Source organism: Delphinus delphis, chromosome 9 (assembly GCF_949987515.2).
Source record: "Delphinus delphis chromosome 9, mDelDel1.2, whole genome shotgun sequence".
Lineage (NCBI taxonomy): Eukaryota > Metazoa > Chordata > Mammalia > Artiodactyla > Delphinidae > Delphinus > Delphinus delphis.
This window is the reverse complement of record NC_082691.1, coordinates 10328801-10341061: the sequence shown is the minus strand read 5'-3', so window position 1 is coordinate 10341061 and position 12261 is coordinate 10328801. Positions and strand designations below refer to the sequence as shown.

Here is a 12261-nt window from a genome sequence, read left to right as displayed (position 1 = left end):
CTGAGCATTCTTGTGCTGGTCAGGTTGAGATTCCAAACCAATGGGTCAACTCAAACAACCCGTCACACTAGAAACATAAAACCAGCTTTTACGGGGAGCTGGCTGGGGTGCGGTGAAGCAAAGGCCCTCCTCCAGCATTCAGTGATGCCCGGAGGTCAGACCCTCCAGCCGGCCTCTCCCTCCGGCAAGCGCTCCAGCCCCTCCCTCCCCTTCCTTCCTCCTGCTGGTGCCCCCGCTCCATTCCAGGGGGAAAAGGAGGCTCCTTGCCCTGCCTCTTATGGAGGAGCTCAAACCTTTCCTCCTGGGAAAACCTGGGATCTCAGGGGGGTGTGGGGATTGGAGGGGCACTTCCCAGGGCAAACATCCAAACTCAGAGACGGCTTGGGGGTGGGAGTGCTGGTGAGAGGGAGAGAGAGAGATTTTCCTTCGTGTGCTACAGATGTGCTGCTTTTTGACCACCAAGCCATCCACACCTCAAGTGGAAGCTCATGAAATCATGGGAAACCAAATTTCACGGAGGAGACAGCAGGTGAGCCAAAACTTATAGGTCAGATGCGGCTAATTCCTTCTAAATTTAGAATTGCTCCCAGCCTGCTCCAGGACTCACCCCTTCCAAGACTCTTTTGCATGTTACCAACAGGAAACTACTGACAATAGTTTCATCCTAATGGTTGATTTATTGAATCATTCAACAAACATTTCTTGAGTACCTACTGTGTGCCAGGCACTGGCCCATTCTATGGGCACATACTGGCGAATCAAACAAAAGTCTCTGCCGGGCTTCCCTGGTAGCGCAGTGGTTGAGAGTCCGCCTGCCGATGCAGGGGACATGGGTTCGTGCCCCGGTCCGGGAAGATCCCACATGCCGCGGAGCGGCTGGGCCCGTGAGCCATGGCCGCTGAGCCTGCGCGTCCGGAACCTGTGCTCCGCAACGGGAGAGACCACAACAGTGAGAGGCCCACGTACCACACACACACACACACAAAAAGTCTCTGCCTTCACAGAGCTTATGTTCTAGAATCTTCTTGCCACATTGCAGTGGGAAAACCTGGCTGCTCAAGGCCATGAGAGCCTGAGGTAGTCCCTCATTAAATTCCTCACCCACCAACTGTGGGAGGAATTCCGCGTGTCACAGCCTCTCTCTTCCAGCCACTGTGGGAACACCAGCCGGGAGTTGGTGTTCATAGAAGGAGAAACGAGACCCCGCCTTCACCAACTGAGCCTGCAAACCCAAATTCCAAACCCTGTGAAGGGCCTGCAACTCACAAATGTTACCCTCCACCTGCCCTGCAAAGTCAGGCCATGTTGCGATTTGCTTTGTACATTCTGTTCTTTCTAGCAGCAACATTTCAGTACATGTTATGGGCTGCACCATGTCCCCCAAAATCTGTATGTTGAAGTCTTCACCCCCAGGACCTCAGCATGTGATTGTATTTGGAGAGAGGGTCTTTAAAGAGGTGACTAAGTTAAAATGAGGCCATATGGCTGGGCCCTAATCTGATATAACTGGGGTCCTTATAAGAAGAGGCGATTGGGACACAGACACACACAGATGGACGACCATGTGAGGACACAGGAAGAAGGTGGCCATCTGCATGCCAAGGACAGAGGCCTTGGGAGAAACCAGCCCTCTCGACACCTTGATCTCAGACTTCCAGCTTCCAGGGCTATGAGAGAATAAACTTCTGTCTAAGCTGCCCAGTCTGTTGTTCTCTGTTATAACAGCCCTCACAAACTAATGCAGTCTGGTTTTTCTCCCCCTGGAGATTTTTTTTCATACTGGAAAAGGAGTACTGTGCTTTCCCATAGCTGGTCACACACACACATCACCCTCAGCTTGCTTCCCCCGCATTACCCCTCCCCAGGAATCAGCGCCATTGTCCCTGGGCCTCACTCCTTTTGCAGACTTGGGGACACAGCCAGGAGCAACTGAGATCCCTGGGTTTCTAGCTTTCTTCCTCTGGGCTTTTCTTCTATTGAGACAGCACATTTTCAAGCAAATTCCCAAGAAAGGGTGCAAAAACAAATGCATTTTTGAATGTTTTGCATGTCTGGAAACCCTGCAGTGAGTCCTCACACTTGATTAATGGTGTGGCGACGGAGTTCCAGGTTGAAACTCACTTGGAATCTGGAATGACTAGTGAACATTCTGATGCCCTTTCGGCTCTGGTGCCTTTGCAGGTGATCTGCTTTTTTCTATGGAAGCTCCTAGAATCTTCTCTTTATCCTTAATATTTTCACAGTCTTAAAAGAGGAGGCTGAATCTGTGGTCTGTTTCAATCATTGTGAACTCTTGGTGGCCTCTGAAACTGAAGACTTTGTATTGTTTCATGGATCAACGAGAACCTCCCTTTTAGTCAAATGATGGCCATCCTGCATTGATCTTCTGTCTCTTTTTAACATTTCCTTTCATATTTTCTGTCTTGTCTTTTTTAGCTCCACGTTTTATTGAAACAGTTGACTTCATTTCTAAAAGGTCTTCTTGTTTCCCAAGTGTTCCTTTGTTGCAGTATCCTATTTTCATATGTTTGTTACATCTTCCTGAACAACTCTGAAAATACAAACTCAAATCCTTTATGAAGGAGCTCTTCTGTTGCAGAATGATCCACACTTCCGGGTCAGTTTTCCTGTGGATTCTCCCTTCTCTTCATGCTCCTTGCTGTGACATTCCTCCTGTGTTCTCCCCACCGTGGGGCCTGAAGTGGCCTCACTCTGCCCCTTTGGCAAGGCCCCCTCCCTGACCACACTGTGATGGTGTGGGCGCAGACCAGCAGGCGGGTCATGTTGTGGGTCCACATTCCAGAAGGGGTGGGGCTGATTGTGGGTACCAGCACCACTCTGGAAACCCTGGGACTTCCCCATTTCTTCAGGGAAGAATCCTCTGGTTTTGCCTTTGGGTGGGTGGCTTGCACAGGTATCTGCTGTCTGCACAGGGTGTGGGAGATGTCCAGGGCCCGGAGCTGCAGCTGCTCTAGACGCCGACCTCCCATCAGTGCTGGGTGTCTGTGTCACTCCTACTCCTGGCCTCCACTATTCCCGATGAACTTGAGCTCAGGGCAACAGGGCAGACTTCCGGGATGTTGCCGGCTGTGACATCCCTCGCTCTGTTCACCCATCCACAAACACCTGTCCCCGTGCCTGTCTCAAGTCATCCTTAGACAGAACAACTTTCCTTCCTCCTTTGCTCTCATGGGTGTATTTTCTGTGCTTTTATGAGGCCATCCAATGGGGTTTCCAGAGGGAGAAAAGCAAATGCAATATCAATGTTTAAATTATTGCTAGAAGTATGGGTGACAAAAAGGCATCACTTCCTGGCTTTACTTCCCATTTCTTTGCTTACTAGTGAAATTTAATTTTTGTCACATGTGCATCAGTCATTTGTACTTCCCCTGGGACATGACTCTTCACATCTTTTGACAACTTAAATATTTGGGTCTTCATATTTTTCTTAATTTTGCATGAGCTCTTTATACATAAAAAGTTGTTCACGCTTGTTATAATATCTGCTGCAAATAGTTTTCGGTGTGTAATTTAAGAATAATGGATTCCTCTGAAGGAGAGTAAAGCCATGGTGAAAAATGTGTTCTTATCATTCACTGCTGCATTTGCATTTTATCTAGATCACAGGGCTGTTCATAGATCCCTTTGAATTTAATCCAGACTACTCAGCACATCATTCTGATAGCCTCCCTCCACCTCTTTCTGATTCCCCTGAGCAGTACAGAAGCCAGATTAAACATGGGTAGTCTGATTTGCCCAGAGAGAATATCATGTGCTCTCTGCAATTACTTGTTACTTAACAACTCGATCTATTTATGTTTATAAGAATTAGTTGGTGCCAATCTAGTTCATGAAGATGCCACTTGATGGTGCGCCATGTAATTGCACCCGGGCTAATTACATAAATCGTCTATTTGTGTTCCAAAACGAGCTTTGAATGCTGTTCTCTTTCAATTGTTCCCCATAAGCAAACAGAATTAGGCCCAGAAAGCCAAACTGAGTGATCCCTGGTGATCAGTGGTTAAGAATCTGCCTTCCAGTGCAGGGGATGCAGGTTCGATCCCTGTCGGCCTAAGATCCCACATGCTGTGGGGTAATTAAGCCCACGTACTACAATTAGAGAGCCCGCTGGCGGCAACTACAGAGCCCAGGCATTCTGGAGCCGGTACGCCACAACTAGAGAGAAGCCCATGCACTGCAACGAAAGATCCCGTGTGCCGCAACTAGGACCTGATGCAGCCAAAAATAAAGAAAGAAAGAAAGAAAGAAAGAAAGAAAGAAAGGAAGGAAGGAAGGAAGAAAGAAAGGAAGGAAGAAAGAATAAAGAAAAATGAGTATAAAGACAAGCTACAGGTTTGGAGAAAATAACTATAAACCACATATCTGAAAACAGGCTCATATCTAGCATATATAAAGAACTTTCAAAATGAAACAGTAAAAGAAATGGGCAAATATTTCACCAAAGACGGTATGCACATGGCAAAAATTCACATGAAAATATATTCGTTATTGGCCAGTAGGGCAGTGCAAATTAAAACCATGATGAGATGGTTTACTACACACCTATTAGAACAGCTAAAAAAAAATAACAATAACAATATCAAGTGCTGGTGAGGATTCAGAGAAACTGGATCTCTCACACATCACTGGTGGGAATGTAAGTGGTACAGCCACTCTGGAAATTCATTTGGCAGGGTTTTTCACTTGTTTTAAAATTAAACATACAATTACCATATAAGCCAGCAATCACACGCCTGGGTATTTACCTGCTATGGACTGAATGTTTGTGCCTGAGCCCCTGCCACCAAAATGCATATGCTGGAATCCTAATCCCCAGGGTGACGATACTTGGAGGAGGTAGGGCCTTTGGAAGGTGATTAGGTCATAAGGGTGGAGTCCTCATGAATGGGATGCATGCCCTTATAAAAGAGACCCCAGAGGGGTCATTGCCCCTTCCACCACAAGAGGACACAGTGAGAAGGCTCTGGCTATGAACCAGAAGAGGACCTTCACGAGAACAGGACTGTGCTGGAGCCTTGATCTTGGACTTCCAGTCTCCATAACTGTGAGAAATAGAGTTTCTGTTGTTTATAAGTCACCCAGTCTGTGGTGTTTGGCTATAGAAGTAAGTATGGTTTAAGGAGATGTGGAAGGGTGCCAAATTGACAAGGGGTAGACTGTGGTGGTTAACTTATGTCAACCTGCCTGGTCTACGGTGCCCAGTTTATTGGTCAAACACTAGTCTAAACGTTGCTGTGAAGATATATTTTAGGTGTGATTAATATTTAAATCAGTTTCTCAGACTCTACTCAGACATGGAGTAAGGTTACTAATGCTCTGTAATGTGGCGGGGAGGCCTCATCCAGTCAGTTGAAGGCCTTAAGAGCAAAGACTGAGGTTTCCTGAAGAAGAGGCAACTCTGCCTCAAGACTGCAGCACAGGGGCTTCCCTGGTGGCGCAGTGGTTGAGAATCTGCCCACCAATGCAGGGCACATGGGTTCGAGCCCTGGTCCGGGAAGATCCCACATGCCGCGGAGCAGCTAAGCCCCTTCGCCACAACTACTGAGCCTGCACTCTAGAGCCTGCGAGCCACAACTACTGAAGCCTTCATGCCTAGAGCCTGTGCTCTGCAACAAGAGAAGCCACCGCAATGAGAAGCCCGCACACTGCAACGAAAAGTAGCCCCCCACTCGCTGCAACTAGAGAAAGCCTGCACACAGCAACGAAGACCCAATGCAGCCATACATAAATAAATTAATTAATAAAAATTTTAAAAAAGATTGCAGCACAGAAACCCTGCCTGAGCTTCCAGCCTGCTGATCCACCCCGCATATTTCACAGTTGCCCCACAATCACATGAGCCAATTCATTAACATCCCTCTCCACTCTATTAGCTCTCTTTCTCTGGAGAACACTGAATAATACACCAAGAAAAAAAATCACTGAACTTGAAGGAAGCCAATAGAAACTTCTCAAACTGAAATGCAAAGAAAAAAAGAGCAGAACAGACCGTGCAAGAACTATAGAACAATATCAAAATATGTAGCATAAGTATAATTGGAATACCAGAGGAGAAGAAAGAGAAAGGGAGGTAGAAGAAATATTTGAAGTAATAATGGTTAAGAATGGTCCCAAATTAATGACAGATACCAAACCACAGATCCAGGAAGCTCAGAGAACCCCAAGCAGAATAGAGGGTGAAAAAAACCACCTTAACTCTGAAGGAACAAGTGTAAGAATTAGAGAGACCTTTCTGCCAGGAACCATGCAAGAAGGAAGAGAGTGGACTGACATCTTTAAAGTGCTGGAGAAAAAAGAAACCTAGAATTCTATATCTAGAGAAATTATTTAAAAATGAATGTGAAAAAAGTAATTTCTAAAACAAAACTGAAGGAACTCATTGCCACCTGACATACCACACAGAAATGTCAGAAGTTCTTTGGGTAGAAAGGAAACTGCATAGATCAGATACCTGTATTTGTACAAAGAAAGGAATATTGCTGGAGAAGGAATAGATGGAGGTTAAAATAAAATATTTTATTTTTCTTGTTCTTAATTGATCTAAAAGTAGTTGTTTTTTTAAACCAGTAATAATAACAATGTATTGGGTGACTAAGTGAGGTGAATGATGACAATGACAGGAGAACGAGGAGGGAAAATGTGGGAATAGCCAGTACCTGTACCACATGGAGCTGTAGAGTGTTGTTTTGAAGGCAGACTAAGGTTAGTTAAAAATGTATAGTGTGGGCTTCCCTGGTGGCGCAGTGGTTGAGAGTCCGCCTGCCGATGCAGGGGACACGGGTTCGTGCCCCGGTCCGGGAAGATCCCACATGCCGCGGAGCGGCTGGGCCCGTGAGCCATGGCCGCTGAGCCTGCGCGTCCGGAGCCTGTGCTCCGCAACGGGAGAGGCCACAACAGTGAGAGGTCCGCGTACAGCAAAAAAAAAAAAAAAAAAAACTATATATATCTATATATATCTATATCTCTCTATATAGTGTACTCTCTAGGCCAAAAACTAAAAATTTTTCAAGAAGTATAAATGATATGCTAAGAAAATATGAAAATACAATAATATAAAATGCTCAGCTGAACTCACAAAATGCACCAATAGGGAAAAAAGAGCAAATAAGGTGACTATAAAACAGTTACAAAGATAGTAGATACCAATCCATCTGTATTAATAGTCATTTAAAATATGAGTTGTCTAAGCACACCAATTAACAGACGGAGGTTTGCAGAGTGGACATAAAGCCAAACCCAACTATGTTGTCTACAGCAAACCCACTTAAATATAAATATTTAGATAGAAAATCTCCCTAAAGAATGAAACAGAGAAAGAAATACCATGCTACTAATCAAAAGAACACTAATCAAACAAAAGCTTGAGGAACTGTATTAATTTCAGACAATACAGATTTCAGAACAAGAAAGATTATCAGGAATGAAGAGTAACATGAGAGATTCTCTAAGAAGCTATAACAGCACTAAGCATGCATGAACCTCACAATACATTAAAAATATGTCAAAATATATAGAGCAAGACTAATAGAACTGAAATGAGAATGTACAAATCCATTTTTGTAGCTGAAACTACAACATGCTTCTGTCAGTAATTGATCAAGGAGGCAGGAAATCAGATGATCTGTTAAACACTATCAATCAACTTGACCTAATTGAAATTGAGAGAGTTCTCCATCCAACAGCAGAATACACACTCTTCTCAAGCTCACATGGAGCGTTCACCAAGGTAGACCACATTCTCAGCCTTAGAACACACCTTAACTGATTTAAAAGAATAGAAATCACACAAAGTATGTTCTGACAACAAAAGAATTAAACTAGAAGTAACAGAAAGAGGAGTGAAAAATCCCCAGACAGATGGAGAGTAAAGAACACACTTCTAAATCATCCATGAATCAGAGTCCAGAGAAACTTCAGAATACTTTTAACCAAATGAAAATAAAAATGATCAGACTTTTCATTTTGATAGTTAGCTGTTGGAGGCTGCACTAGAAGCCTCATACCTGCATGAGAAGAGAAGTCTCCGATCAATAATCAGAGCTACCACCTCAAGAACCTAGAAAAAGAAGTGCAGAATAAACACAAAGCAAGCAGAAGGAAGGGGATAAAAAATATGCGAGCAGAAATCAAGGAAATAAAAACACAAACGTAATAGGAAGACACAAACGTCCGTGTGCACGTGCACGTGTGCACCTGAACATCCTCCTCTAGCCTTCTTTCCAAGAATGGACTGAGTTCCTCTCTTTTCTCTGGCATCTCCCTTTCCCACCACGGAGAGGTTCTGCCTGGGGTGGACAAGGGTATTCTCTGTCCTCCAGGAACTGGGTGGATGGGCTGTGTCCTCCAGGCTGGGCCCTTGCTGTGTAGAAGGTTCCTATACAACCTGGGCACCTCTTCTCAGGTCATTTGCATGTCGCTAACATTATTTTGCATATCAAACCCTAACCTTCTTTCTTTTTAAACTCACTTGGTATAGATTCTTGCCTCTCTAACTTCTCCCCTCATATATGTTGTGGGTCCATAAAGGTCCGGATTTCAGAAAGGCGAAAGGATGGTCCATCACCCATTGCTCAGAGCACTCTTCCCATTGACCTGAAGGATGGTCTGGGAAGATGCTCAGCATGGCGGCCACCATCCAAGATCTATTTGTCACTTCTGTTCTAGAGTGTGGTTCCAAGTATCTTTCCCAAATGTCTCTTCCAGTTCTTCACCTGCAGGATGACCACTGTTCTATGTCTGCAAACCCTATTTCCAGGGATGTGCCCGGGGGTTGCTGCCACCTTGCTGGTGATACACCAGCTCTCATCTCTTGTCCTACACAGAATCACCACATCTTTTGCTTAAGGAGCTGCTGTTAAGCCATGTATCTTTTACCTTTTTTTTTCCACTTTTTATTTTGAAATGTTTCAAACATACAGTGGATATTAAAATGAATATCCATATACCCACCGCCTAGATTTCACTGTTAACATTTTGTTATATCGCTACAACTGTTGTTTTTAGCTGAAGTATTTTAAACTAAATAACATACATTGTGGCATTTAACCCTAATTACTTTAATGTCCTCCTCTAAAAATCAAGTACCCTTTCCTATATAATACCAATCCTATTTTCCACACCTAAGAAAATGAACAATCATTCTTTGTCATCATCTCATACTTATTAGAAAGTCAAGTGTCTCCTGTTATTTCCAAGATATCTTTAAAATATGGTTCATGCAGATGAAGGACAGAATTTTTGAGTTTTTATTTCTTGTATCACTTTTAAGCTAAATGGACTCCTCCCTCACTTCCCTTTTTCACTATATTGTTGAAGAGGTCAGATCAGTTGTCTTGTAGAGGATCTGTCCTCTGGTGGGTCTGACTGTCCTGCAGTGGTTTAATGGCTCACTGTTTCCTGTCTCTGGAAAGGAGGTCCCTAAGCCCTGAGGTGGTTATGTCTGAACAATTTAAACAGGAAACCATATCGGGGTTCCACAGGCTGCCTGACTGTCCCTTTTGCTCAGGTAGCTCTCTGGGTTTAGGAGCTGAAAGCTATTGGGGTGCACATCTGGAACTCTGAGTGTATCTAGCCCCGTCTACCTCAAGGCCCTGAGTTATTTCATCAGGAGCTATGAAAGGGGATTTTCTCATCTTATCACCTGTGGTTATTAGCTCGCCTAATTCCATACAGAAGATCTTTTTCTTATCAGCTGGGGCTGCTTAGTAACCCCAAATATGGATTCTGCAGGAAAGGTGAATAAGGCCTTCATTCTTCCCCCTGCCTAACTGAATTTTCAGAGGAAAGCATTGGTATAACTCTTGGTTCTAAAGAAGGCAAGTTAGGGAAGGGTTTTTGTTTGTGTGTTTGCTCTCTTTGAGAATTATTATGAGCTCATGGATTTTTATAGGTTGAATGTGTTTCAGTCAACCATGGTTACTCTCCTTTCCGATGTTTGCTTGTCTCCACTTTGGTTGGTGAGAGCCCTGTTCAGCTGCTCTGGCATCCTTTCTCCTCATCTACGGTTTGTCACGTTGGGCACTTTCGGAGGGCAAATCTCAAGACTTGCCTTTATTCCAATTAGACATGATAGCTTGTTCAAGACCGTTAAGGTTGGGGTGTGCTCAGAGCAGGGGGTCTGAAGAAACAGCTCCTCTGTTTACAGCATAACCAACAGGAATCTGGCTGCACTGTGACAAGGGACACAAAACTTGTGGCCTTCCTATGAACAAATACCCAACCCGTGTCCCTCTGCACCTCCACGTGGCTGTTGCACAGGACTAGTGGGACAGGGCTCAATATTGAAAGAAAAGCTACAGTATTTAGTGGGGGAGTTTGCCGCCTAGAGCCTGTCTGGTCTGTGCATGGGTGGACCATGAGTGGTCTTACAGACATAAAGGCTTAGAACCTCTCTTTTTGAAAAAAAAGAAAAAGAAAAATAGGTTCTATATATAGGGAACCTATATATAGGGAATATAGTTTTCCCTATATAGGGAAATATATGGAGACAATAACCACAGTAAAAAGATCAGTGGTTGCCAGGAGATTGGGGGGAGAGGAGAGATGAATACACAGAGTACGGAAGTTTTTATAAGCAATGAAAGTACTTTGAATGACATTATAATGATGGATATATGTCATCATACTTTTGTCCAAACCCATAGAATGTGCAACACTGTTCACTTCATTATAGTGAACCCTAAGATGAACTGTGGACTTTGGTGATTATGTGTCAATGCAGTCCATCACTGGCTTAAAAAAAAAAAAAAGGTACCACTCTGTTGATAATGGCTATGCATGTGAGGGGAGGGGGTATACGGGGAATTTCTGTACTTTCCTGTCAATTTTGTAGTAAACCTAAAACTGCTTTAGAAAAAAAAGTCTCAAAAAAAAATTAACACTCGGGGTAGAAGTTTTTGGCAAAACTTTTGTTTCACTTTTCTATATGTATACATATTAGATATGTGTTTGTTGGATTGTGGTGTAAAATGTATTTTTTAGATCAAGAAAGTTTTCTGATCACTGTAATTAAGTTATACTGGCAAATAAAAGCACAAATTAACCTTAAAAAAAACATTATCATTCTTAGGTCCAGGGCTGGTACCCATCCTCCCAGGCCATCTGAACCCACACCATACCAATCCATCTAATTGCATCTGCAAACTTGATTAACTATTTGGAGATAATTCCATGAGGACAAGAAAATACATATAAGTTTGTCCAAATTTTGTATCACAAGTTCAATGGTATGACTTGTCTTCAGCCTCATGAGAACAGTGAGATTTCCCTGAGGGCCTGGAGGATTTACCACCTGACCAGAGGACAAGCTACAGTGAGGGGACTGAGGGTGGGTCCTAACCAATGAAATTACATAGCCTGATTATCACGAGAGTCACTCCAGTGTCCCCTGGGAAATAGCAGGTTAGATGTGTGGCCCGTGAGCTCCCAAAAGACTGACTGGTAGAAGGGGCACGGCCTGGATGACCCCTCACATCTAAGAACTGCCCTGTAGTGAGATGTGTGGGAGTTGCTGTGATTCCGTAAGATGATGAGCAGCACAGAAGCAGAAATAGCAAGGGAGACAATGGACTCTGAGGGTACAGAGCACAGCTCTCAGGCTGTTGAGAAACTGACACATGGCACATGGCAGGAGGTGGTGAGTTCTCTTCAGGGGTTACCTTGTGTAATCTGCGACTGTAAGGGAGGAAACTGAGGCACGAAGCATGTAGTAGAGTGTTGAAGCCAGAGTCCCGCAGGCATGCTCTGTGGCTCCCACAGTCCGCTCTGTGGCGCCCCCCACCCAGCTGGAGCCAGCTTGGTTATAGATGGGACTGGCAGGAGGATGGCATGCAGGACACACTCTACAATCACTTACTTCTCAGGATTGTCACCAAAGGAAAACAGGATTTCTGCCAGTTAAACCCTAATGCGTCGACGGCGAAGTCTATCAGCTCACACTGTCACCTAATAGCTCACACGCCCAGTAATTTCACAAGAAACTGCAATCAGCCAACTACCCCACACCCATCTGCGGGGATTCTGAAGCACGTCCTTTGCTGATGACTCAGTGTTCGTTTGCAGCGTGTTTGTGGGTTCACGAGCATTCTTTCTTCTTATTACAAAGGACCAAGAGTGATGGGTCCCTGTACTCCTGGTGCAGGCTGGGAGCAGTTCCTCTAATTACAGGTTGTCAAATAGCATTTTGCCTGTTAACAGCCTGAATGGCTCTCACAAAGCGAATTAAGGAGTTTGTTATTTCGC

At 44.3% G+C, this 12261-nt stretch overlaps 1 non-coding gene across 1 annotated transcript; it reads left to right on the top strand.

Annotated features, from left to right (window-relative positions):
* The first annotated feature begins 10115 nt into the window (after positions 1-10115).
* LOC132431460 (small nucleolar RNA SNORA11) lies at positions 10116-10245 on the top strand. Its single transcript, XR_009520760.1, has one exon. It is a non-coding gene; the product is annotated as a small nucleolar RNA SNORA11 (small nucleolar RNA).
* Positions 10246-12261: the final 2016 nt, after the last annotated feature.